Below are 26,765 nucleotides of genomic sequence, written 5' to 3' on the forward strand. Positions count from 1 at the left end.
AGATGGTCTGCAACAAGATTTGGAGAAGATAGCAGTTGGAGAAGGAGCTTTGAAGAAGTTCTACAAGAGGTATGTCTTGAAATTCACTTGTTTTTCTACAAGAGCATGCTTTATATTTTGATAAATTTGTGAATTTAAGTGCTTAGATGATCCTTGTGCTTCTGCTGTTGCTGATACAATCCTACAATTGATATCAGAGTATCAAATAAGCATTCAATTCAATTTAATTTTGGTTTGGTGGGTGTTCTATATAAGAAATATAAAACTGATGCACTAATATGGCTTTCTCAGTTTTTGCTTTTTAATTCTCTTTAGTTTCTCATTTAAATTTGTAATTGGGTCTTGTTTGATGAGCTTTTATGTGTTAGCAAGAGTCTGTAATTTATTTGTAGTCATTAGAGTTGAAATTAAGATGTAATTGAAGAAATAAATGAAGGAGGCCGAGCTGCTATTCCAGTTTTTTAGCCTCTGCTCAAAATCGTTGTTGAGGTTCAGTTGCTAAGAGATTGTCTACCTCTAGGTGCTACACGATGTGAAGAAAAGCTAGACGATCGTATAGCAATGGATGCTAGTCATTGTGATGTTGAACGCTAGACGATCGTGTACCTGCGGGAGCTAAATGATGCGTTCAATTTGCTATACGATAGCACTAAGCGATTGTTTAGTTTTGGCGTGGGAACTAAACGATACGTTGAACCATACGATGGTACTACACGATCGTTTAGCTACAATGCACGCTAAGCGATGCGATGAAGTGCTACGCGATAGCGCCGAGCGATCGTTTAGATGCAGAGCTAAGCGATCGTGTAGACGAAGTGCTAAACGATGCATTGAAATTTCTATGCGATGGAACTAAACGATCGCTTATCTACAATGTTGAATGACGCGATGATCTTCTATACGATAGAGCTAAGCGATCATTTAGCTACGACGGATACTAAACGATGACATGAAGCGCTAGGCGTTGTTGTTAAGCAATCGTTTAGTTCTATACAATAGAACTAAGCGATAGCTAAGCGATGCTAAGCAATGGAGTTGAGCGATCGTGTAGTTCTTTACGATAGAACTAAGCGATCATTTAGCTTCGGCAAACACTAAGCGATCGTGTAGTTCTATGCGATGGAGCTAAACGATCATTTAGTTGAGGCAAACACTAAGCGATCATGTAGTTCTTCACAACACAATGTGATGGAGCTACACGATTGCCTTCAGCGCTACACGATCGGTCTTTGCAAGACTTTGAGGTTGGACCGAGAGTAGCTGGTTCGATCGATTTTTCTCAAGGTTCAATCTAGTTCAGCCTCAAAGTATTTTTGGCTGGTTTGGTTCAGACTCATCCAGCCCAGTTCAAGGTGCTTGGGTTCGGTGTGGAGCGGTTCAAAGATGGTTTTGAAGCTGATTGTAATAGTTAGGCTTTTGTTTGCTTGTTTTTGCCAAAACTAAAACCATATCAGTCTGTGTTTAATTATTTATGCATTTGATGTATGTTATAATTAAATAAATCTTATATGTGCGTATAGTATATCATTTAGATTTAAAATCCCACTATAGGAAGCATGTTACATGCATTGAAAGTATGTTATAATTATTATAATATATAGTATGCAAGTTAGGGTTTCTTGTATTTAATATAAGTGTTATATTAAATATTGAATGCCTTATGTATGTTATGGATGTTTAGCATGTCTAAAGTTTTATAAGTTGTTATAAAATTGGTTTAGACATTTAAAATCCATAAACAATAGCTGCATGCTCACGTAGGCTGCCCACCTGTTTTAATTGTTAAAACTTATAAAACCGAGGTTACAAGCTCAACCGGTATATAATCCTGTCTAAGGCTGGGGGTACTTAAGTTGACGCTTTATGGAACACCTCCTACCTGGGGATTATGGCCGAACTATTGAGCATTGGTCCGGTTTTATGAGCATATGTGAATGATGTGAGGTAATAAAATGGTTTATTACCTAGACATCGTAGGTTAAAATCCAATTATAAGAGTTATACTTGGATAAACCACATAAATTTAGGGTTGTTTTATTAGCCGAAAAGAACCTAAGTATACATATTCCCAATAGAACACTTCAGTGGCAGTTTAATAACTTCTATATGATAGAGTTATTAGAAAACTTCAATGGGAGATTAATAACATATACGATACGTTATTTTTAGCTCTCACGTCTCTAAGAGTTCACAATCTAGATTTAAACGATAGTTTGTGTCACCTGAAAGTGACCTCCCTACGGAAAGTATTTTTTTATAGCTTAAATCTAGATTTCGGTGAATAAGAGGAAGTTGTTCAAACATAAGTCTATTATATGGTAAATAGATTTTAACTGCCACATCTCCACATAGTTTACACTGTGAGATTCATATGACGTTTCGTGTCATCTTGGAAGTGGCCTCCCTACGGAGAGTGTTTTTTTATGAGTCAATATCAAGGTAAATGGAGGAAGTAGTTCATAATAAGTGGGTGAAGGATATGTGTAAATATGTCCTATGGTCTCCTCCATTAGTTTGAACCGTGAGATTCTTATGTTGCGCCTGTTGGTTAGCTTTAAGTAGCCCTTTGCTAGTTGTTTAGTGACGGCTATCCCCTTGGAGGGTTGTAACATAGGATTCGGAACAACCCAAGCTTCAGTAAAATGAATAGAGTCTTATAGTTCCGCCTTGGATGCTGTCTTCTATTTGGGAGGCAAATTAATACCGTCTTATAGGATCTGAAAATGGCGGGTCACACTGACAAGTATTACGAAGTTGTTAGTAAAGATCTTGACAGAAAACGATAACTAAATGACTATAGGAATAAAAGTTATTCCGGAGACAATAGGAATAAGAGTTATTCCAGAGATAGTGTCTGGTCAAAATTGTTTGTTTTAGTGAAGGATTATCTGACTGCCCCACAGTAGCACATATTCTGACTCACTAAAATATCGTTGCAAATAAATAATGGTTATGGGTACATTATTAATTTTTGCGTAAACTTGATTTTGGATTTAGTTACAATTTGCTAATTAGAATTTATTTGAATTTTATCAACATGTCGAATACTTCTAGAACACTCGCTTCCAATATTATTAATAGTATGATCAAATCAACAAACAAATTATTAGCAGTTGATTATACCAAAAGAGTTTTAACAGAGGATTGTCCTCTACCTCTGAACTCATCTGAAATTATGAATTATGTAGATGAGAGTACATAATTTGAACAACAAGATAAATATGATTTACTTGTTATCGAAGCATGTTTAGTGGAAAATGATAAAATTTGGATAATTGATTCAGGTGCCACTAATCATGTTTGTACTATCTCACAGGAAACAAGTTCCTGGTGACAGTTGACAGAAGGTGAAACAATCTTTAAGGTAGGGACAGGGGAGATTGTTTTAGCCAAAGCACTGGGAGATATGAAATTATTTATAGGAGATAAGTACATTTATTTGAAAAATATATATTTATTCCTTCTATGAAAAGGAATCTAATATCCATCTCCTGTTTGCTAGAACAAAATCATAAAGTTTATTTTGAAAATGATGAAGTGTTCATCAATATGGGAAATAAATAGATTTGCTCTGCAAAATTAAAAAATAACTTGTACATGTTAAAACCAATTGAGGTCAAAGCTGTGTTGAACATGGAGATGTTTAAAACTATTAGGACTCATAAGAAAAGGAAGATTTCTCCAAATGCCTAACTTTGGCACTTGAGACTGGGTCACATAAATCTCAACAAGATTGAGAGATTGGTTAAGAACGATCATCTAAATAAGTTGGAAGACAGCTCATTACCACCTTGTGAGTCCTTTCTCGAGGGTAAAATGACAAAAAGATCTTTTTCTGGAAAAGGTCTTAGAGCCAAAGAACCCCTAGAGCTGATTCATTTAGACCTTTGTAGGCCTCTAAATGTTAGAGTAAAAGGAGGGTATGAATATTTCATCAGTTTTATGAATGATTATTCCAAGTATGGGCATGTTTACCTAATGCACCAAAAGTTTGAAACTTTTGAAAAGTTCAAAAAGTATAAGGCTGAGGTCGAGAACCAATTAGGTAAAAAGATTAAAACACTTCAATCGGATCGAGGTGGTGAGTATATGGACATGGAATTCCAGAACTTTTTTGATAGAACATGGAATTCAGTCTCAACTCATTGCCTCTGGTACACCCCAACAGAACGGTGTGGTAGAAAGGAGAAACAGAACCTTGTTGGACATGGTTCGTTCCATGATGAGTTACGCTTAGTTACCAAATTCTTTTTGGGGACATGCAGTTGAGATTGCAGTGTATATTTTGAATATAGTTTCCTCAAAAAGTGTTTTTGAAACGCCTTACGAGCTCTAGATGGGACGTAAAGGAAATTTACGTCATTTCAGGATTTGGATTGTCGAGCACATGTGTTGGTGCAAAATCCTAAAAAGCTGGAACACCATTCAAAAGTATGCCTATTTGTAGGCTACCCAAAAGAAACAAAAGGTGGTTTCTTTTATGATCCTCAGGAAGATAAGGTATTTGTGTCGACAAATGCAATCTTCCTAGAGGAAGACTATGTAAATAACCATCAACCTCGCAGTAGAAGAAATGTCCAGAGAAATGACAAACGTATCAAAAAGAGTTGTTGATAGAGCAGGTCATTCAGCAAGAGTTGTTGATAGAGTGGGTCCATCAACAAGAGTTGTTGATGAAACTAATACTCCACATCATTCTCAAGAGTTGAGAATGCCTCGTCGTGGTGGGAGGGTTGTGCAACAGCCTGGCTGGTATGGGTTTAACTAAAACTCAACTCATCATACTAGATGATGGTTTAGAGGATCTATTGTCTTTTAACAAAGCCATGAACGATGTGGACAAAGACCAATGAATTAAAGCCATGGACCTTAAAATGAAATCTATGTATTTCAATTCTATCTGGGAACTTGTAGATCAACCAAAAGGGGTAAAACCCATCGGTTGCAAATGGATATACTAGAGAAAACAGAAGGAAATCGAACTCGAGATTTCCATAAGTAGCGGAAAGTAGATCATTTCAAATTACAATCATGAATGAACATTACAAATTACAGTCGTAAACAAAACATACAGTTATGCAATCAATACAGAAATTACAGCATGAACATCAAATAAACAAGGAGAATGCTACGAACATTTGTAGACTCGTCTCCACACTCCTTGCTCACGAATGCTCGAACATAGCAACCTTGAATGCTCGAACAACATGATTGAAACACTGCACGAACACTTCGCGCTCATCCTCAGTGATCGCCTCGGTCACAAACTCTCCAGTAACACAAATGGCCTCCACAGAACCTCGACGATGTCGAGTTGTGTATGACACCAACAAGAAGATTACCTTTGTATTCTCGGTGTGAGAATCCAGAGGGTGAGCTTTGTTTGGACTTGGAATGAGGTAGATGAAGGAGGAATGAACAATCGTGTACACGATTGGGCAAATGGGAGAGGACAGAAACCTATCGTATAGGTTGATGCCCAATTGTTTAGCTAAAGCTAAGCGATCGTCTAGAAAAAGCTAAGCGATCGTTTAGCTCAGTGTTTGTCGATTACAAAACACTACACGATCATTTACTTCGCTTAAGCTGTCACCTAGTAAATCGATATTTACTTAACAAGCTCCGTGAGTTTCTTTTTGTGAGAGAGAAATCTCAAAACAAATTTTTCCTAACCTTTTGTAAAAACTTACAAAAATTAGGAAAACAATTTTCTTTTTATCTCATGGTTATCATGAATCATCAATAACTTGACTCAATTGGTTGTTAGAGAAAAAGATTTAATTATCCAATAATTAATATTATTATAAATATAAATGATAACCAACTTATCGTGCTATATTTATAACCTATAGTTTTAATATTTTATCTCATGAAACATATAAACTATAGTTCTTTTTCTATTCCATGGTACTTAATGTAAATCTCATTTACATCAATCCTCCACTAGATGTATCTCATACATCATACCGTTTATATCATATATAATCAAAATACCTCTTATCAATTTGAACATTTCAAATCAACACCAAGAACTGATCCTCAACTGAATCCACTAAGCTACCAAAGGGACCTTATGGACCTGTAGCTCGAAGTTCCAACAGTACGTGAATAACTGACTAAACTCTTAGTCACGGGATCCACCATCCGTTAACTACCAGGCACTCCACTAAAGACCAACAGCTGAACTCTTCTTACCACAGATATATTATGTGTCCATCTTAACCAATCAGAAGTGCGACAACCTTTCACAGATCGCTCGTAAGTACAGTTTGGCTAATAACCATTATGCCCCTGTAGTTACATCTAATTCCTTAAGTACCACTGACCCCTCTAATGAACATAAGTCATAGTTCTACTATGACTGAGTCTTCTCTTCCAAAGAGAAGCTGTGGCCACTATGTTCAAACCTCAGAATCAGCCCTTAAGGGAAAAATCTCTCTACTTATCCCTGCTTCGAGAAAGAAGTGAATTCTATCTTGTGGATTGAGTTCCCAGCTCCCAGATCAGACAAGTCCCCAAAAAAGTAGGCATGTTGAGTTGGCAATCTAGCCACTCTCACCCGTACTAATCAAAGGACCGCCCTCAAAGGCAGGAGTTTCCAAAACACTCAAGATTGAGGTCGTGTCACCTATGGTCGTTTAGGTGAGATGTAAGTCTCTAGTATCAACGACATTATATATAGAGTCTAGTCATCTCGTTTTCCAGGTCTTATACAAACTCTTTGTATAGAACACCCTTGCTCGCACGTTTCCACATGAATGGTCAGGATCTACCATCTGTAGTAGTTTACAACACTTGCAAACCTCTACAAAGCAGGCCGTATCCATAATGTCACCAGGATCAGGTATCTCACCTTATTCCTTATACTACAGACCTATTTAGGTTATCACTTAAGGCATGATCTACTTGTTTATCACATATACATGCTTAAGTTCACATAAGATAACCAAGGAGCTTTGTTTATTGGATGTGAGAAAATGCCATAATTAAATAACACTTATTTTATTCATTAAACAATGTGTATCTTTACAAAACAACGAGACTTCGGGAGAATTAGGACACCAATCCCAACAATCTCCTACTTGTCCTAATGACTCGAGAGAGTAATGTACAATAAAATATAGCAATGTACAATATATAATAAACTAGGGCATACCTCGGTATCATCTCTCACTTGCCCTAGACAAGATATCGCATATCCCGTAGGCCTAGACTCTCTAGGAGACCCTCAAACACTTTAGCCGTAAGGGCCATTGTAAAGGGATCAGCAACGTTGTGCTCTGATGCGATCTTCGTGACTATCACATCACCGCGATGCATAATCTCCTTGATCAGGTGATATTTTCGTTCGATGTGCTTACCCCGACGATGACTCTGAGGCTCCTAATTTTCCACAGTCGCGCTGTTATCAAAATAGAAAGTGATAGGAAAATCCATATTTGGAACAACTTCCAAATCTGAAAGGAACTTCCTCAGCCAAACAGCCTCTTTAGCTACTTCACAAGCCGCTACGTATTCGGCTTCTATAGTGAAGTCCACGATGCATCCTTGCTTGATGCTTTGCCAGACTACAACCCCTTTATTTAGAGTAAACACTAACCCCAATGTCGATTTGCGAGAATCTCTATTGGTCTAAAAGTCAGAGTCCGTGTATCCTGTAAGGATCATATCCTTATCTCTATACACAAGCATGTAGTCCCTCGTTCTCCGAAGATACTTGAGGATTTTCTTGACCTCCGTCCAGTGATCAAATCTCGGATTGGACTGATACTGGCTGACAATCCCTATTGCATAGCAAATGTCAGGTTTAGTACACAACATTGCATACATCAAGCTTCCAACAGTAGAAGCATAGGGAATCCGTCTTATCTCCTCAACCTTTTAAGGTGTCTTAGGACATTGATCCTTAGACAGAATGATTCTATGCCTGAAGGGTAACAAACCCCTCTTTGAATCCTGCATCCTATACCTGATCAACATTTGATCAATGTACGATACCTAAGATAGGGCTAACCATTTGTTCTTATGATCCTGAATGATTTGGATCCCGAGAACATACTGTGCCTCACCCAAATCTTTCATTTGGAACTGGGAAGCTAGCCACTTCTTAATGTCAGTCAGATACCCTACATCATTCCTAATGAGTAGGATATCATCCACATACAGTATAATGAAAGCTATTGAGTTGTTGAGGATCTTCTTGTATACACAAGACTCATCAATGTTCTGATCAAAGCTAAACGACTTGACAGCTGTGTCAAATCTGATGTTCCAAGATCGAGATGCTTGTTTTAGCCCATAAATGGACCTATTAAGCTTGCAAACCCTTTGCTCTTGATCTGGAACTATGAACCCCTCTGGTTGAGTCATATAGATGGTCTTCTCAAGATTACCATTAAGAAATGTAGTCTTGATGTCCATTTTCCATATTTCATAATCATAAAATGTGGCTATTGATGCATTGTGAATATGATGAAATAATGATGTATATTGTGATGGTGATGTATGCGTTGCACATGCAAATTTTCCTAGCAAGATCCAAGTATAAATCCTATTAGGTTGCCTGGTAAGCCCAGGGTCGAACACAAGGACTATGGAGACAGTATGCGACGGTGATTTCAGATTTTCTTTGCGGTGACAAATAAAACAATGAGTTGGTTGGTATGTTTGTTTAAGGTATAGATTCTATGTGGTAGAATTGAGAAAAGAGTTTATAACAATGAAAGTTACAATGAGTATGTGGGGGAACGGGTTAAGAAGAGATTTAGCTAACACTTCCTAAGATTGCATTCACATTATGCTTTCATGCTACACACATACAACAATAAGTCATCTCTCAATGCAAATTCTATAGCTCCTAGTTTTAGGATGCATGCGATGTATATGATGATGTCTATAGGACTTATGTCTAAGCCTCTGTTCTTGTCTATGCGATGATGAATGACACACACATACACAAGGCGACCGCATACTACTATAAACTATTTCTAGGGTGCATGTGATGCAAGTTAGCAAACAGAACTTATCTCTAAGTCTCTATCTCTTGCTTCTGCGGCTCTAATCTAACTTTCTCAAGCCTAGATTCTAATCTAGCTCTCTCAAGTCTAGGTTCTTTCTTTAGACTCTCTCTCGAGTTGCTCTAAAGGGGTGATGGACACATACATAAAACAAGATGATCACATAAAATGAAGATCTTAGGTCATGCTAGCTAAGTGCTTCTCAACCCATTCGGAAGTTTAGTTATTCATGCGTAATGTAAAGAGAGTGAACAGATGTAGAAATGCAAGTTCCATTCTATAAATGAAATCAGAATACAGAATGACAATGGAAATTAAGGATAGGGAGCCTGGTAGCAATGTCTTGCTTTCCAAGGCTTTTACACTGCGTTTTTCTCTACTCTGCCCAAAAGAATATTCTTTCTTTCGCAAGAGTCGGCCCTCTCTCCATTCTCAACACTTTCCGGAACTCTCTCGAGTTGACCAGAACGATCTTTCGGTGTCTTCTCTCTCTACTCGCCTCTGCCTTCTAAGTGTAAGAAAACTATGAACAACGGTTAACTATCTTTTGTATGGCTGTTGGACTTTATGTCCTAAAACTCATAGTTTGTAATATCATATTCTTGTTCAATAAAGTTGTTATTGAAAATCTTTAGTAAATTTAAATTCTATATTCATGAATCCAATAAACTGAGGTTCCGAGACTATTAAGTTTAGTTTGAACTTTACGTAGTGACGTAAATGTGGATCAAGTTCAAATATATATAGCCAAAATGGTCTATAGTATATGAATAAGGTTGGGCGCCTTATTCTGGGGACACTATGGATGCGGCCCATTTTTGTAGTTAGTACAAATGATGTGATCCTAAATCGTTCATGTGGAGACATCAAAATGGGGGCATCCTATGTAAAGAGTTTACATAAGACTGAACCATGAAATAGTCACTTTTTACATTCTAAATGTCGTTTAATGTATAAAACTGACTATTTCGTTAATTGATGACCTAGGTAACTTAATCTTAATCCTGAGCTAACTATGAACTCCTGTTCACTCGGAATTATCCTTAGATCTGCATAGGTGAGGGCAGCTCATTATCGTTGGCCCAATAAGCCTCCCATTTCAGGGGTAAGATCAGGTGGATAACTGGGAACATAGGGTGCAAGATGGAATTCACTCCTACTCGTTATAGGGATAATAGATAGGTTGTTCCTTTTAGTACTAAATCCAGGTCTTGAACAAGGGGCCCCACCCTTTCATTGGCCCAAGAGGAGTTCGGTTTATAGGTTGGACCTTAAACCAATTGTTCTTTAGAGGATCAGTGGAACTTAAGGAATAAGATGTAGTCTCGAGGGTAAAATGGTTTTTTTGACCCAGCCGAGATTACGAACAACTTGTGAAGGATTAGCTTACTAATCATGGTTATATCAAATGGACACAAATATATCTATAGTGAGGGAAGTGCAACTACGGGACTATAGTGGAATGACCCGTTAGTTAACGAATGTTGATTAGCTTCGTCTAAAGAGTTTAGCCAGCTAATCTCGGATCGTTGGAGGCCGTGATCTATAGGTCCATTAGGTTCCCTTACTAGCTCATATGGAATAAACTTAGAACAGTATGATAGAATAATTCGAATTGTTCGAATTAGGTGAAGAGAGAGAAATCGACAAGTATATGTGATATAGTGGTTAGTTTTTTTTTTTTAGTTTAGAGATACAAATTTAATATTTAAATGTTATTTAAATATCAAGAATATGAATACGTTCATATTCGGAAGCTCGGAAATAATGAAAATGGTCAAAGATGTAAAAAGTCAAAGAGTTGACTTTTGACTTTGAAAAGTCAAACTTTGACCGACCTTATATTCAAATGTGATTTGAATTTCGAGAAAATGAATGCGGATTCATGCTCGGGAGGTCAAAATTAGTCAACACGGAAAAAATCATAAAAAGTCAAAATATTGACTTTTTGGTCAAAGTTTGACTTTAACCAAATGACTATTTTGCCCTTTGACTAAAGTTAGTAGGAAAATCCAAAATTTTGTTGGATAATTCCATTAACTAAATAGTGGGCTATGTGTTGGCTTATAGTGGAGACATTAAGCCCACTTAGTGAATGGATTCTAGGTGTTAGATTTTTATGAAGTTATTTTCATACAATTTTGCATGACCCTTTTCTATAAATATGGGCTTTTCATTTTGGATTAAATACTTTAGAAATTTTTGCTAAAATAGTTTTCTAAAATTGGGCTAAAAAGAAAAACTCAAACCCAACCCAAAATCCCTTCTTCTATTTCCATCTTTTCTCTCTCTCGGGTTCTTCATCCATCGGATCCCACAACCTGGTTCTGAGTCTAGAAGATAGTAGGTCAGCTCTACTGGTTTTTCGGTTCGTGTTCCAGCGACGATAGAGGAGTTTTGGGAGCTTCAAAGGTATTATTTCAAAATAACCTTAATTAATTCATTTAGGGTTGCATGTTTATTTTGGTCAATTAGAGTAAAATCGATTCTCATTTCCTCTGTGCATGCCGTTTTTTCCATCACGACGAACTCTCTATATGGCTAAGCTCCTTTCTCAATGGTGGCCTTCGGTATTTATGGAGATCAAGGTGAAAAATCTTTTCTCTTAAATGATTGCACTGATGGGATGTCATTAAATCTCTGTCTGATGTGCCGATTAATTGTCACCGAAATGTTGAGTGTACTTGTTATGGTGTGTCGTTAACGGCTTGTCAACTAAATTCGGATTCGACCATCATCAACTTTTTGTCCCATCGTGATTTATTAAGCTTTCACTTTGATGCGCCGTCTCTATGCGGCCACCTTCTTGAGCAGATCTTCATGAACGCATACGATCGTATAGCCTTGTGATGCTTGGAATTATGTAGTGGAAATATGGATGATATGCGTTGATGAATTTGCGTTGTGCACTTAAGTTTCCCCAGTGGAATTCAAGTGTAAATTCCTTTGAGTTTCCTGGTAAGTCCAGGGTCAAACACATGGATTTGTGAAAATAGTTTGCGTTGGTGATTTTTATGAAGACTTGCGCTAACCAGTTAAATAAATAAATCATTGGGTTTGTTGTTTACATTAATGAAAAATAAATGACACATGCGGTGGAGTTTGAAAAGAGTTTGTAAATGGGAGATGTGATGAATATGCGGTGAACGGGTTGAGAAGGGTTCGACTAACACTCCCTAGAATGCGTTCATGCTTTACGATCATGCAACATGCATACAATAGTAAACCACCTCTCGACGTGAATGCTACGGCTTCTAATTCTAGAACGAATGCGATGTATATGCAAAGATGTCTATAGGGCCTACACATAAACCTCTAATTTTTGTCTATGCGACAATACACAAACAAGGTGACCACATATTATCATACTTATTCCTAGGATGCATGCGATGCAAGTTGACAATAGAGCTTATTTCTAAGTCCCTATCTCTTGTTTATACAAGTCTAATCTTGTTCTTTTGAGTCCAGATTCTAACCTAGCTCTCTCAAGACATTAGGCTCTTTCTTTAGACTCTCTCTCGAGTAACTCTGAAGGGTATTTTACACAGCATAAAACAAGACAATCGCAAGTAATGAACTTCCTAGGTCATGTTAGCTTAGTTCTTCTCAACCCATTCGACTAGTTTAGCTACTCATGCATATTAAGAGAGTGAACAGATGTAGAAATAGATTTTTTGTAGTATTAATTTGTAATTGCTCACATGTTTATGAGCATTAATGTGTGAAAAAGGGTCTGTAAATTTGTTGGAGTCATTAGAGTTGTAATTAGGTTGTAATTTCTTGATTCTAGGAGAGAGGACAACAGCAAAATTGGAGAAAAATTGCTTATAGACCTGAATTTGGCCACCAGACCTAGAATTAAGCTCCCAGACCCGACCTTCAGCCTGAGATTCGACCTGGTTTGAAGTAGCCCGCGCGCACCAGCTATCGTTGAAGGTATTCAACTGGTTTCGCGACCCGACCTGGTTCCTCCGCCCACTCCGGTCTAACCTGCTTCGAAGCTGCCTCGCACGTTTGCCCGTTCGCCGCCCGCTTGCTCCGCGACCTGTTCCGCCTCCGTCGACCCACCCCGCGCTTCCGTTGAGTGCGCCAGTGAGCATTGACCAGTCGGTCCAGATGGTCTGGACTGGTCCATTTGACCTGGTTGAGCTGGTTTAATCGGTTTAACTTGGTTTTTGGTGTTTTTGGGTCGGTTCGAGTGAATTCTGAGCCATTTTTTGTACTACACCAAATTATTATTGTAATAATTTAGTTGTTAGCTTAATTTAAGAGCAAAAACCAATCCATTTAGGGTGTTTAATTAATTATGCATGTTGATGTATTTTTTAATTAAATTTTGAATCTTGTTGTGCATATAGTATGCCATATAGATTTAAAATCCCACCATAGGTAAACATGTACATGCATTTAATATATGCTTTAATTTTTATAATGTATATTGTAAAACCCAAACCCTAATTACTTCAAGTAAGAGTAAGTAATGTGATGTCTTCTAATGAGCTAAATGAAGCCATGCCTTAAGAAGGGTAGAAGAAGGAAGCAAGAAGAAATAGGCTCTTGGGTAGCTAAGTGTAAAAGTAGGACAAAACTCGGCAAGGCTAAGGAAGGTCATGCTTAATGATGGAATGCGTAATAAGCATATGTGTCACACCCCCTTCCAGATTACCCACCTAATCTAGAAAGAGGTGTGAAGATGCTACTTATAAGCCCTTGTCCCTTTTTTCTCTTGTTTATGCTTAGCATTAACCTAGATAAGTGAGCTTATGTACTTAAATGAATAACTTGGATTGTATGAGCTAAGAAAGTTCTAATTCTAAGTATTGGAATTAAAGTTGGAAATTACTTAACAAATGCAAGTTCTTTTAGAAATGTACTAATACATGTTATTATTGGAACAATTTTTCACGATTGGGCACTTGTATAGTGAACATGATTTGTTATTGGCTAAGGGTTACAAGGAAAGAAAGAACAAAATTTGTAGGAAATGCAAGTTGGCCGAGAGGGGTATTGGAGTTTTTTTTTTTTTTTTATCTAAAACAAACATTCTTGGATTAATTTGGTAAAATCTAAAATTAATCTAAATTGATAAGTCTTGTAAGGCTACAAAGGATAAGGAAAATAAATAAAAAGCCATGTAGTAGGGCAAAAAAGCAGTTGGGTGGAGGACTTTGATTGGAGAAGTGTGCAGCTTCGGCCAGAAACTTAGGGTCTGATGAATGTGATGGTTCTCCAAAACTACTCATGCAAAAGCTTCCATATTTAAACCATATTAAATCTTATTGCGTTGTGAGTCTATTCTATGGCTTCTCGAGAGATTTGAGGTCGGAAAACTGAAGAAATCGTGAAGAAAGTGAAGGTTGCCCGGAAAACTGGAAAATCCAAGTAAGGTGTACTCCAGGAGAGATTCTAAGCTCTGGAATATTGTTAAGAGCTGTAATTTTGAGGTTAGTTGGCTTAAAGGTTTCTTAACATATTTCATGAAGAAAGCATGTGCAAATTTTTGCTTTAAGTTGGGTTAAAAGTTGGTTAAAGTGAAACCAGTGTTTTCTCGAACAGGGTAGCAGCAGACCAGCCACCCCCCTAAGGCTGCAAGCCCCACCAGCATGCCTCCTTCCATACCAATGCCCCTCAGCATGCTCAGCCTGTCCAGCCCTGCCCACCCACGACCAGCCTCCCCCACCCACGCCCACAGCCCGCGCCCATGCCCATTTCTAGTGCCCAATTGCTTGTTTTTTTTAGCATTTTGGGTGTTGGTGAGCATTTTTAATCCCAATTAAGATTTTCTTGATATTTTGACCCTAGAATGAATACTTTTGGATTAAAAACTGATTTTTGGGCCATTTTGGGTAATGTGAGGAAAATGGACTTAAGGAGCAAAATGTGAATGTTTAGGTGTTAAAATGAGTTCAAGTGGTTACATTCAATCACTATAGGCTGTTTAGGGTTGATTTGACCTCTTGTGAGTGTCTAGTAACCTTGGGACTTTATTTCAGACCAAATTGAGGTTGGAAAGGTTTACAACCCAAGGAGCTCGTGCCAGTGATGGTGAGTGGTTTACTTTCGAATTTTTTGATATAGAAACTAATTATATATTATAGTATGTTATGATTTATGAAATGTGATGGCATGATCTATTTTACTTGGCTGATATATACAAACCAACTTTACTTGTGCTTAAATCTGAACAGTTACACAATAATCCTTTAGTACATTTAATTTCCATTCAGGATATTCCATATTATGATATCCACAAACAAATTTCATAAACTTTTTATATCCTGTTATATACAAACCATGAACAAAGTTTAGACACAACGGAAACATTTCAGACATTACACAACAAAACAACTCCTCTTGTCCCATACTCCCAAAACCATGACACGTTAGGTTTGTGATATGCAATCTATTTACAATAGTGCAAGGCCTACAATGTAGCAGGAGACTCTTATCGTGTGGCAGTAAACAGCTCAGCGTGTTTCTGGAACTTTAACACTACCTGGGGGGAAAAACATAAAACATCGAAAGCATGAGCTAATGCCCAGTGAGTGGTAATTGAATATAAACATAAGTTATCGCTTTCTAAATCATCAATAAAAGTAATTAAATCGTTCAATAAAACATTGGCCAAGTATAAAAGATTCAATAGCATCTCAAACACGTGCTAGTAAAACAGTGGCATGATCAAATCTCATAAGCACATTTTAAAGCATTCGATCATTATCAGAAAACTACACCAACTCTATACCCAAATACTCATTTACAATGGCGGGTTACTCTAGACAAAGAATGCCCCCCGCGGTGTAAACCAAATCACAAGGTCATACATGCACGCAGAGCTGCCTCAAGGCTAAGCATAGATACACACCACAGGCCCAGGTTACTCTAGACTCCCCAGTATACTCTGGCCACATCTGACCCTGGTGGTAGCCCCCTGATAGCCTGGGTGGCGCTATAGGCACAGGTTCCTTTGGACTTCCCAGTATACTCTGGCCATATCTGACCATGGTAGCACCCTGATCGCCTGAGCAGTACTACTGAAACACATTCAAGTAGCACGAGAACATAACCATCTCTCGGGTACAAGAATCAGTAGTTTGAAACCATTTCCACAACCATTCAACAACCTTGATTCCACCATCAAGAGGTTTTCATAAAAGCCATACAAATCACAAGTATATAAACTCTTATTTCAAACTATATTTTGATAAATCAAGATTGTATAAAACCATCGAGAGTTTAGAAATCATGTTTTAAACATTTTTGAAATATCAGCCAAGTAAAACAGATCATGCCATCACATTTCATAAATCATAACTTATTATAATATATAATTAGTTTCTATATCAAAAAATTCGAAAGTAAACCACTCACCATCACTGGCACAAGCTCCTTGGGTTGTAAGCCTTTCCAACCTCAATTTGGCCTGAAATAAAGTCCTAAGGTTACTAGAAACTCACAAGAGGTCAAATCAACCCTAAACAGCCCATAGTGATTCAATGTAACCACTTGAACTCATTTTAACACCTAAACATTCACATTTTGCTCCTTAAGTCCATTTCCCTCACATTACCCAAAATGGCCCAAAAATCAGTTTTTAATCCAAAAGTATTCATTCTAGGGTCAAAATTAAGAAAATCTTAATTGGGATTCAAAAATGCTCACCAACACCCAAAATGCTAAAAAAACAAGCAATTGGGCACTAGAAATGGGCATGGGCGCCGGCTGTGGGCGTGGGTGGGCGAGGTTGGCCGTGGGTGGACAGGGCTGGACGGGCTGAAGCGTGTTAAGGGGCGCTGGTAGGGCTGGCAGCCTTAGGGGAGTGGCTGGCCTGCTCCTACCTTGTTCGAGAAAACACTGGTTTCACTTTAACCAACTTTTAACCCAACTTTAAGCAAAAATGTGCACATACTTCCTTCATAAAATATATTAAGAAATCTTTAAGCTAACTAACCTCAAAATTAAAACTCTTAACTAGTATTCCAAAGCTCAAAATCTCTCCTGGACTACACCTTACTCGGATTTTCCAGTTTTTCGGGAAACCTTCACTGTCTTCACAATTTCTTTAGTTTTCAGATCCCAAATCTCTCAAGTAGCCCTAGAATAGACTCACAACTCAATAAGCTTTAATCTGGTTTAAATATGGAAGCTTTTGCACGAGTATTTTGGGAGAACCATCACATTCTTTAGACCCTAAGTTTCTGGCTGAAGCTGTACACTTTTTCCTCCAATCAAAGTCCTCCACCCAATTGCTTGTTTGCCCTACTACATGGCTTTTTATTTATTTTCCTTATCCTTTGTAGCCTTACAAGACTTATCAAGTTAAATTAATTTTAGATTTTAGCAAATTAATCCAAGAATGTTTTTTTCTAAAAAAAACAAACAACTCCAATACCCCTCTCGGCCAACTTGCATTTCCTACAAATTTTGTTCTTTCTTTTCTTGTAACCCTTAGACAATAACAAATCATGTTCACTATACGAGTGCCCAATCATGAAAAATTGTTCCAATATTAACATGTATCAGTACATTTCTAAAAGAACTTGCATTTGTTAAGTGATTTCCAACTTTAATTCCAACATTTAGAATTAGAACTTTCTTAGGTCATACAATCCAAGTCATTCATTTAAGTACATAAGCTCACTTATCTAGGTTGATACTAAGCATAAACAAGAGAAAAAAGGGACAAGGGCTTACAATATGAATGAGACCATGCAATCTAATAAGATATAGTGCTGAAGTAATATTGTGAGGGAAGTTAGAAAAAGGAGTTTATCTAAATCCTAGCCTTCATCACCAATAGTGGGCCAGGTGGCATAAGGAGGGTTCATGTTGGATTTTGGGCGGAAATATAAGCAAGAAGGTCGAATTCATTAGGTCGGTTTGGACAAATTACTTAGGCTAATTGTGTAATTTTAGTGGCATTCGAAATCTCTGTGTGTCTATTTTCTGTAGCTGGGCTGCTGGAAGGAAAACTCGCTGAAATAAGGTTGAAGGGGCAAAATAAAGATGAAGGATTCGTTTCTCGGGTGAATCTAGGCCATCAGTGAAGAATTGAAGCTCCAGGACGAATTACGAGTGTTTTGAACTAAAAATTTGAGGTAATATTGTTAACTCATTTATGAACAACTTTGTAGAATGGAACTTTGTAAGATGAGGCTTGGAAATCAAGTTATATAATTTTGAAAGTTGAACTGGAAATTGTTGAACAGGCAGGCAGCTGCTTGAATTGGGGCCAATGATGAAGTTTTGAATCTCCAGATAAACGGCAAGGAGTTTTAAGCTTAAATTTTAAGGTAATGTTGCTAACGCAATTATAAACATGTTTTTAGAAGGAAGTTTCTTCAAAAGAGGTCTGGATTTTGAGTTATGAATTTATAAAGTGTAATAGAGAATCTGTGCATAAGCAGACAGCTGCTTAGAAGGAACAAGCAAACAGCTCGCCATGGGGATTATAGCGAGATTTTGTGATGAGGATCTCGCTAATGAAAGAAATATCGCTAATTTTGTGATGAGGATCTCGCTCTAGAAGGGAATCTCGCTAGAAATTGGGTTAAGTATTGCTGGTATCGTTGGTAAGGTAGGTATCGCTGGTATTGCTGGTAAGGGAGTATCGCTAGGAAAAGCTTGATCTCACTCATGAGGAGAATCTCGCTAGTAAAGTTGTCTTTTATGATGAAAATTGCATTAGTAAATGAACTATTTGAGGTATTTTGCTAAGAGTTCTAAGTAGTTTAACTGGGAATTATGTCCTTTCAGGCCAAGAAGAACTAGGAGAGGCGTATAACCCGTTAAGAGGCCAACGAGCTTTGAGTGACCATGTGATGAATTACTGTTTTAATGATTTAGAAACTAAGAATTCTTGAAGATATTTCCCATGCTAAGTGTTTAAATGAATTGCCAAGCAACATATTTGTGAAACTGTTTCTCATGCTAAGTAAAGCATGTTTTCCATGGAATTGACATGATTTAGATATGTTATCTTGTCCAAATACTATCAGTTTGTTTAAGTAACTCCATTTTTATGATGAACCAGTATGATGGATGAACTAGTATGATGATTTGAGCACTAAGCTTTAGTGTTTAACTAAATGTTTATGACTAGTTATATGACGGATACTGAAGGACAATGAGAAGGTATCCTTTCAACTAAATGTTTATGACTAGTTATATGACGGATACTGAAGAACAATGAGAATGTATCCTTTCAACTAAATGTTTATGACTAGTTATATGACGGATACTGAAGAACAATGAGAAGGTATCCTAGTCAAGTACCTAAGGTATGACGGTACTTAGTTATAATCACGTGCACGTAGGTAAAACGACGTCGAGGGATTGAGCAAAAGGGTTTTCCCTGATTAAGTTTGACATTGAGAGTTAGATCTGATAGTTCACTCTCAACTAAGGATAAAGGTAGTCATATCTTCTTCTAGGCTAGAAGGATAGTTTGGAATTGCTAATACTTATGAATGTTTATCAACGCAAGATGTTACTAATGTATGAGTTTTCCAATTATGTTTCCCATATCTAACGCATGCTAATAGTTTTACAAGCTATTTCAACATGATTTAAGCCAACTTATTTTGCAAAGTATGAAGCATGCATTAGGATTAAAGCTAAAGGTCGTATGAAGCTTGATGTACTATGCTTTAAATACCTAAGATTTTCAAAGTACATGCGTTAGTATTCCTAAATATACTGAAAGGGATACTGAAGGTAGGGAAGGTATCCTAAAGAGTTTTCTATACTATATTTGAGAACTATTCTTTAAATGATTTTCGAGAACTTGATAGCTTGAGTGAGCCGGATACCAAAGGTAAGAAAGGAATCTGAATAAATGTACCTAAGGTGTTGACGGCACATAGAAAACTGCATGACCATGTAGATAGGTCTGAATGAGAGACCGAGGTATGGGTCTCTTAGTCGATAACAGACATTGGGAGCTAAAGCAATGTATGCTCGTTCTCAGTTGAGAAATAATGATGTTAATGGTGGTTTTAAAGGTTTTATGTACACGTTTGCTTGGTATACTCTAGTTTCAATATTATGTTCTCAAGCTTTCAGTTTTAAGCATGAGATTTATATTTTTATTAAGTCACTCACTGGGCTTCTAGCTCACGTTTTCTAATCTTTTTCTTTTTTAGGTAGCGGTCAGTTCCCAAAGGACTATTCTGCTGCTGCTCTACCACTCAAAGATACAGGTTGAAGGAAGCGTAATTGAAGACTTGTATTAGTTATTACACATGTGTCTGTCTAGTGACTAGTATTCTTGATGGGGCTCACTAGGTTGTAATATCTATGTATAAACAATGTTGTGAAACCCTATGATGTAAATGTGTTAAGTTCTGAGTTAATATATATGTATTTAGGGTTTGAGTATTATTTAACAGGTAAGATAGGCAGTAAGTGCCAGTAAAAGGGTTGGTAACTGCTGCAGTCACCATTCCGTCCAGGTTAGAGGGTAATCTGGTGCGGGGTGTGTCATATATAGTATGCATGTTAAGTTTTTTTTAATATAAATTGTTATATTAAAGCATGATCATTAAGAATTAACGTATGTTATAGATGTATGATTCTAGGGTTATAATGGTTATAATTTTATTTTATAATTTTTATAAATAACCTAGACTTGCATGCTCACCTAGGATTAAATTGGTGCAATTTCAATCAGCTTTTCTAAAGAGTTAGAATAGGTCGATTACTTGTTAAACAAAGAGTTATTTACTTTACCCGGGGAGATCTAGTCTAAGGTTGGGGGTTCTTAAGATGACGATTTATGGAACACCTCCTACCTGGAGATCAAACTGGTGTCTAAGACAAATAACCCTAGTTTTAATGAGCATGCGTGAGAGATATGAGGTAATAAAATTTGTTTATCATCTAAACATCATAGGTTAAAATCTAGTATAAGAGTTATACATGGATCTATCACCTAGACTTAGGATATGTTTAATTTTGCTGAAATATATCTCTAAGTATTTTTTTATACCCTAAACCCTTATAGAACACTTTAGCTAGAGAGAAGTAGTGTACTTTTAGCTCTAACGTCCCTAAGAGTTCACATCGTGAGGTCTATGTAGGGCTTTGGGTCGTGCTTAGGAGCAGACTCCCTTCGGAGAGTATTTACATGGATCAATATCAAGGTGAATAGGGGAAGTAGTTCATAGTAAGTGGGTGAGGGTATGTAACAACATATCCCACGGTCTCTTCCATTAGGTCGCACCGTGAGCCTATAATGCACCTGCATGTGCCCTGGAGCGACCTTTCCCTTCGGAAGGTAGTATTATAGGATTCGGAACACTGTGAACTCCAAATCTGGATAGGCTCTCTTAGATCAGTTTTCATATTGACTTTCCTCTTTTGGGAGCATGTTGATTCTTGTTTCTGAAATCCAAAAATGGAAGGTTACACTTACAAGAATTACTAAGATGTTAGTATATTCTCGACCAAAGTAGCGATAACTAAAGCGCTATAGGAATAAAGAGTTATTCTGGGGTTAGCATCTAGTCAAGATTGTCTTGGTTCAAAAGAGGAATAATTGACTGCCCTTCGGTGGAGGTTACTCTAAACTTTTGAAATATCGTTGCAAAATATAATAATGAAGGGTACATTATTAGTTTTTTTTGCTAAATATAATTGGATTTAAAATATCAATGATTTTTTTACTAAAAGGGATATGTTTATCTTTTCAGCATGAATAGCTCGATAATTCAACTGTTTCTACTCGTGCTCTAAATATACACTGTTTCTACTCGTGCTCTAAATGTACACTGTTTCTACTCATGCTCTAAATATAATCTCGTTCTCGTGAGAGTCGACCCGCTCTCTGCTTTTATGCCCCAAAGTTCTCTCTCGAGTTTCCCTGAGCGATCTCCCGCGTCACCACTCTTCTCTTGCTCGACCTGAAAATGAAAAAGAAAACTATGGACAGAGGCAACTGGTTAACTCGTCAACTGATTAACAACTTCTCTGAAGAATGCCCTTGGTATTTATAGAGCATCCATGGTGAAAGGCAGCTTCTCTCTCCTGGTTGTACAGATGGGACAACTTTAATTCCTGACTGATGCGTCGGATAATTGTCACCGATAAAGTTGAATGTACTTTGTGACCGTTATTGGCTGTCAACTTAATTTGAATCTGACTGTCATCAGCTTTTTGTCCCATCGCTCTTAATTATCCTTTCACCCGGATGCGCCCACCATGTTGCACTGACCAAGTTGGGGCGATCCTTCTCAGGCGAATGCTTACGAGCACTATCAACGCAAAGCCTTGCGGTGAAGTTGCGCTCGACCAGTGAATTCCTATGATCACAATCTTTGCATTGCGTTAACACATATTCTGCACAAAAATATAAAGATCAACTGTTCTAATGCATTGGACGCATGCGACCGCAATATTATAGAATTTATGCTTAATGGACGCAATTTAACATATTTCATCAACGCAATCCAACATTGTTTAAGAACTTAGCATTATGATAACGTACATTTCTGCCCGTTATCACCTTGCGATTGCAATCTCTTAATGCGCTCGGACGCTGAATTCCTTGGATCACAATTCTTCCTTGTGCCAACGCATTTTCCTGCACAAAATACGTAAATTAGCTACTTTAATGATGGACGCATGCGATTGCAATGTTCTCTACTTAATGCTTTTGGACACGATTTTACATATTTTTACCTTCGCAATCCTACATTATTTTATATCTTTGCATTGTAATAACGTGCATTTTTTCCTCTTATCCGCTATGGACAAGAGAATCCAAATAGACTTCAATATGACAACAAATGAGAAAGTTTCCTCATAGTCAACTCCCTAAACTTAGATATAACCCTTTGCCACGAGTCTAGCCTTAAAGGTTTGCACCTTTCCATCTACACCTATTTTTTGCTTATAGATCCATTTACACCCAATAGGTCTTACCCCATCAGGTGGATCAATAAGCTTCTAGACGTTATTGAAGTACAAAGACTCCATTTCCTAGTTCATAGCTTTAACCCATTCATCTTTGTCAACATCCTCCATTGCTTTCTTAAAAGACAATGGATCATCGACCCCATCATTCGTAATGAAGTTTTGGGCTTCAGTCAATCCCATGTAGCAATTCGGTGGGTTCATAACCCTCCCACTACATCGAGGTAGTCTCAACTCTTGAACTGGTTGACTAGATGTTCCGACCTCAACAACACTTGATCTGTCGGCCTGTTCAAAAATTCTTGTTGAACTCTCAGCAGTCTCATTCTCACTTGAGATCTCACGTAAAACGAGCTTACTCTGTGGCTTATGATCCCTAATGTGGTCTTCTTCCAAGAAGATGGCATTTGTGGAAACAAACACTTTGTTCTCACTCAGATCATAGAAGTATCCACATCTCATTTCCTTGGGGTAGCCTACAAAGAGGAAAACCTTGAAATGCGGTTCAAACTTCTTTGGGTTAGTCGTGAGCACATGTGCCAGACAACCCCAAATCCTGAAGTGGCGTAAACTACCTTTATAGCCTCTCCATAACTCAAAAGGTGTTTCAGAAACACTTTTTGAGGGAACATTGTTCAGGATATAGCATGCAGTCTGCACTACATAACCCCAAAATGAGTCTGAAAGATGAGCATAACTCATCATAGACCAAACCATGTCCAACAAGGTTTTATTTCTCCTTTCTGATACACCATTCTACTGACGTGTACCAGGGGCCGCCGAGAGTTGGGATGCAAACTCATGTTCTATCATATAGTTCTGGAATTGGAGGTTCATATTGTAACGACCCGACCCCCTAGGACCTAAGTAAGGCCGTTACTAAAATAAATGCATGCAAAGAATTCAAAACGATGCTCAGTTGTTTAAAATAAATGCTAATTAAAAAAAAGAGAAATTCAAAAGAAATTTATTAAATGCAATGGTTAAAAACAATAATAGGGTACCCATAAATCATAAAGGTTAATAAGTGCATATGAAACACAATTCTTAATAATAAGTTTCAAACATCAAAACTAAACATTAAGTGAAACATGAAAAGAACTTTAAATCTCATGATGCGGAAGCGTAAAAAAACTAGTCCTAGTGGCTCGATCACGAATTCCGCTATGCCATCGCTGGTACGTCTCTACCCTTACCTGAAACATCAACATAAGAAAGAATGAGTATAAAATACTCAGTAAGTAACCCTATCACTGGGGTCAGGCTAGGCATCTATGTCCTCTAGATACCCATATATGACACATAAATACATGTAACATATAAGAGGCTGAGTCCTATCCTATTGTAGTTAAGTATGCCCACAAAACTGGCGAATCCCGAAGGAAACACAAAACGGTGAATCCCGAAGGAAACAAAAAACTGGTGAATCCCGAAGGAAACACAAAACTGGTGAATCTTGAAGAAAGCACAAACTGGTGAATCCCGAAGGAAATACAAAACTGATGAATCCCGAAGGAAACAAAAACTGGTGAATCCCGAAGGAAACACAAAACTGGTGAATCCTGAAGGAAACACAAACTGGTGAGCATCTAACTAATCAATGAGGATATTCACACAATTCTAACGTGCTAAGATTCAACATTGTACGGTTCTAAAGCATACATAAAAATCCTTAATACCATGGTTGCATCACATACCCATAATTTTTAACAACATATTATACATCATCCATGTATAACTTATATCATAAATCACAACATACAAGTATGCCTCAACGGCAGCAGATCAGACATCGACATATGAAAACACATACTATCACATACTAACGATAAATACATACTAACGATCAGACATCAACATTATGGGTTAATCAAATCAGACCAAAATCTAAAATCTTAGTGGGTAACAATAAATTTATGTCAAAACTTGATAGGCATTCAAGCTACTTTAAGAAAAGCCCATAAAAATACCCATTAGCTTACCCAAAAATCTCAAGAATCCGACGAGAGCAGTGGCAAAAGAAAACCCACACGACAGACCCACGATGATAGCAACTGCAGTGCGTGAGTCGAGGTTGGGCGACGAACGGCTACGAGAGTGAACAAGGTTGGGCGGCGCGCGACTTATGATTTGGGCGGTGTGGACTGAAGAGCGGTGGCTCTCGGTGAGCGTGGGTCGGCAATCAGTGACTGGCTGGACGCGTCTCAGATCTGAACTGCGAGCATCAGATCTGGTAGACGGCTAAAGTCGCGTGGCTGGCTTCTCAGGCTCGACACAACTGGGTGATGGAGAGTGGATCATGTTCTTTAATTTTTTTTTTTGAATAAATTCCATGACAACATTTAAATCGTCGATTTATACTTTAAATTCAGAATTCCAAACATGTCCTTCAACTAAGGACAATTACTAAAAAGGGGAAAGGTTTTACATTATTAATAAATAAATAAATAAAGTGTGGTATGTTACAAATATATTCTCGACCACGATCAAATCGTAGTGTTTTTATCTTCTTACTTAACAAGTTTTCAACTTCAGCCTTATACTCTTTGAACTTTTCAAAGGCTTTAGACTTATGTTGCATTAGGAAGAGATACCCAAACCTTGAATAATCATCTATGAAATAGATGAAATATTCATACCCACCTCGAGCTCTAACATTCATTGAACCACAGAGGTTTGAATGTATATGCTCCAAGGCTTTCTCGGCTCTGTAACCTTTTTCGAGAAAAGGTCGTTTGGTCATCTTGCCTTCGAGGCATGATTCACATATCGGCAAGGAGTTTTCTTCTAAACTCTTTAGAAGTCCACTTTACACCAACTTCTCAATCCTATTGAGGTTGATGTGACCTAACCTAAGATGCCAAAGATGGACGTTTTCCTTAGGAGAAACCTTTGGTCTTTTAGCTGTTGTTGTTGTACTAAACATTTCAGTATTAAACAAGGCTTTTATGACTAACGGCCTTAGTACATATAAGTTATTTTCCATTGAACCATAACCAATTTCCATTTCATTCTTGAAAACAAACACTTTATTCTCAGAAAAGGAGACGGTATAGCCTTGTTCAATGAACAAGAAACCGAGATTAAGTTTCTTTTAATATGAGGAACTACAGAAACATTATCCAGTAACAGATAATGTTTCTTGTCAACAAATAACTTCAGCCTGCCTACAACAATAGCTAAAACAACCTCAACAGTACCGACTCGAAGAGTCATCTCTCCCTGTGGTAATGTTTGCCAGGAACTAAATCCTTGGTAAGAGGAATTGACATGATTGGTAGCACATGAATCTATGATCTAGGCAGAATCATCATTCTCTACCAGACACGTCTCCAAGACCAATAAATCATATTTACTTTCCTATCTCCTCTTTTGGAGAGTAATGGGATCGAGGTCATTTTCCACGAAATTCGTTTCACACGATTCTTTCCATTGTAAGTAATCCTTCATTTTAAAATCTTTAAACGGAAATACTAACAAGTTGCTGAAAAGAAAAACACATTGACCTACGTTTGAGCAAATACCCGTTGTAAAAAAAAAACAACATCCAATAAGGTTTAAGCAAAACTAACATGCACACCGTGTGACATCTAATTTTGCAATGACGCTTCAAAGATTTAGGACAAAAGCCACCGAAGGGAGGTTAGTTATCCCTCATCTGAATTGAGAAGTTCTCAACCAATCATTAATACCAAAACAACTCTTGTTCCTATAATAACTAGCCATCATTGATTTGGCCAAGAGATCATTAACTTACTTAACAATCTCCCGTATGTATGACCCGCCATTTTCGGCCATAGAGGTCCATCCCAAAAGGCCAATCAGAAGGGAAAA

The sequence above is a fragment of the Benincasa hispida genome, chromosome 7 (genome assembly GCF_027475165.1).
Source record: "Benincasa hispida cultivar pf3 chromosome 7, pf3_genome.v1.1, whole genome shotgun sequence".
In the NCBI taxonomy this organism is placed as follows: domain Eukaryota; kingdom Viridiplantae; phylum Streptophyta; class Magnoliopsida; order Cucurbitales; family Cucurbitaceae; genus Benincasa; species Benincasa hispida.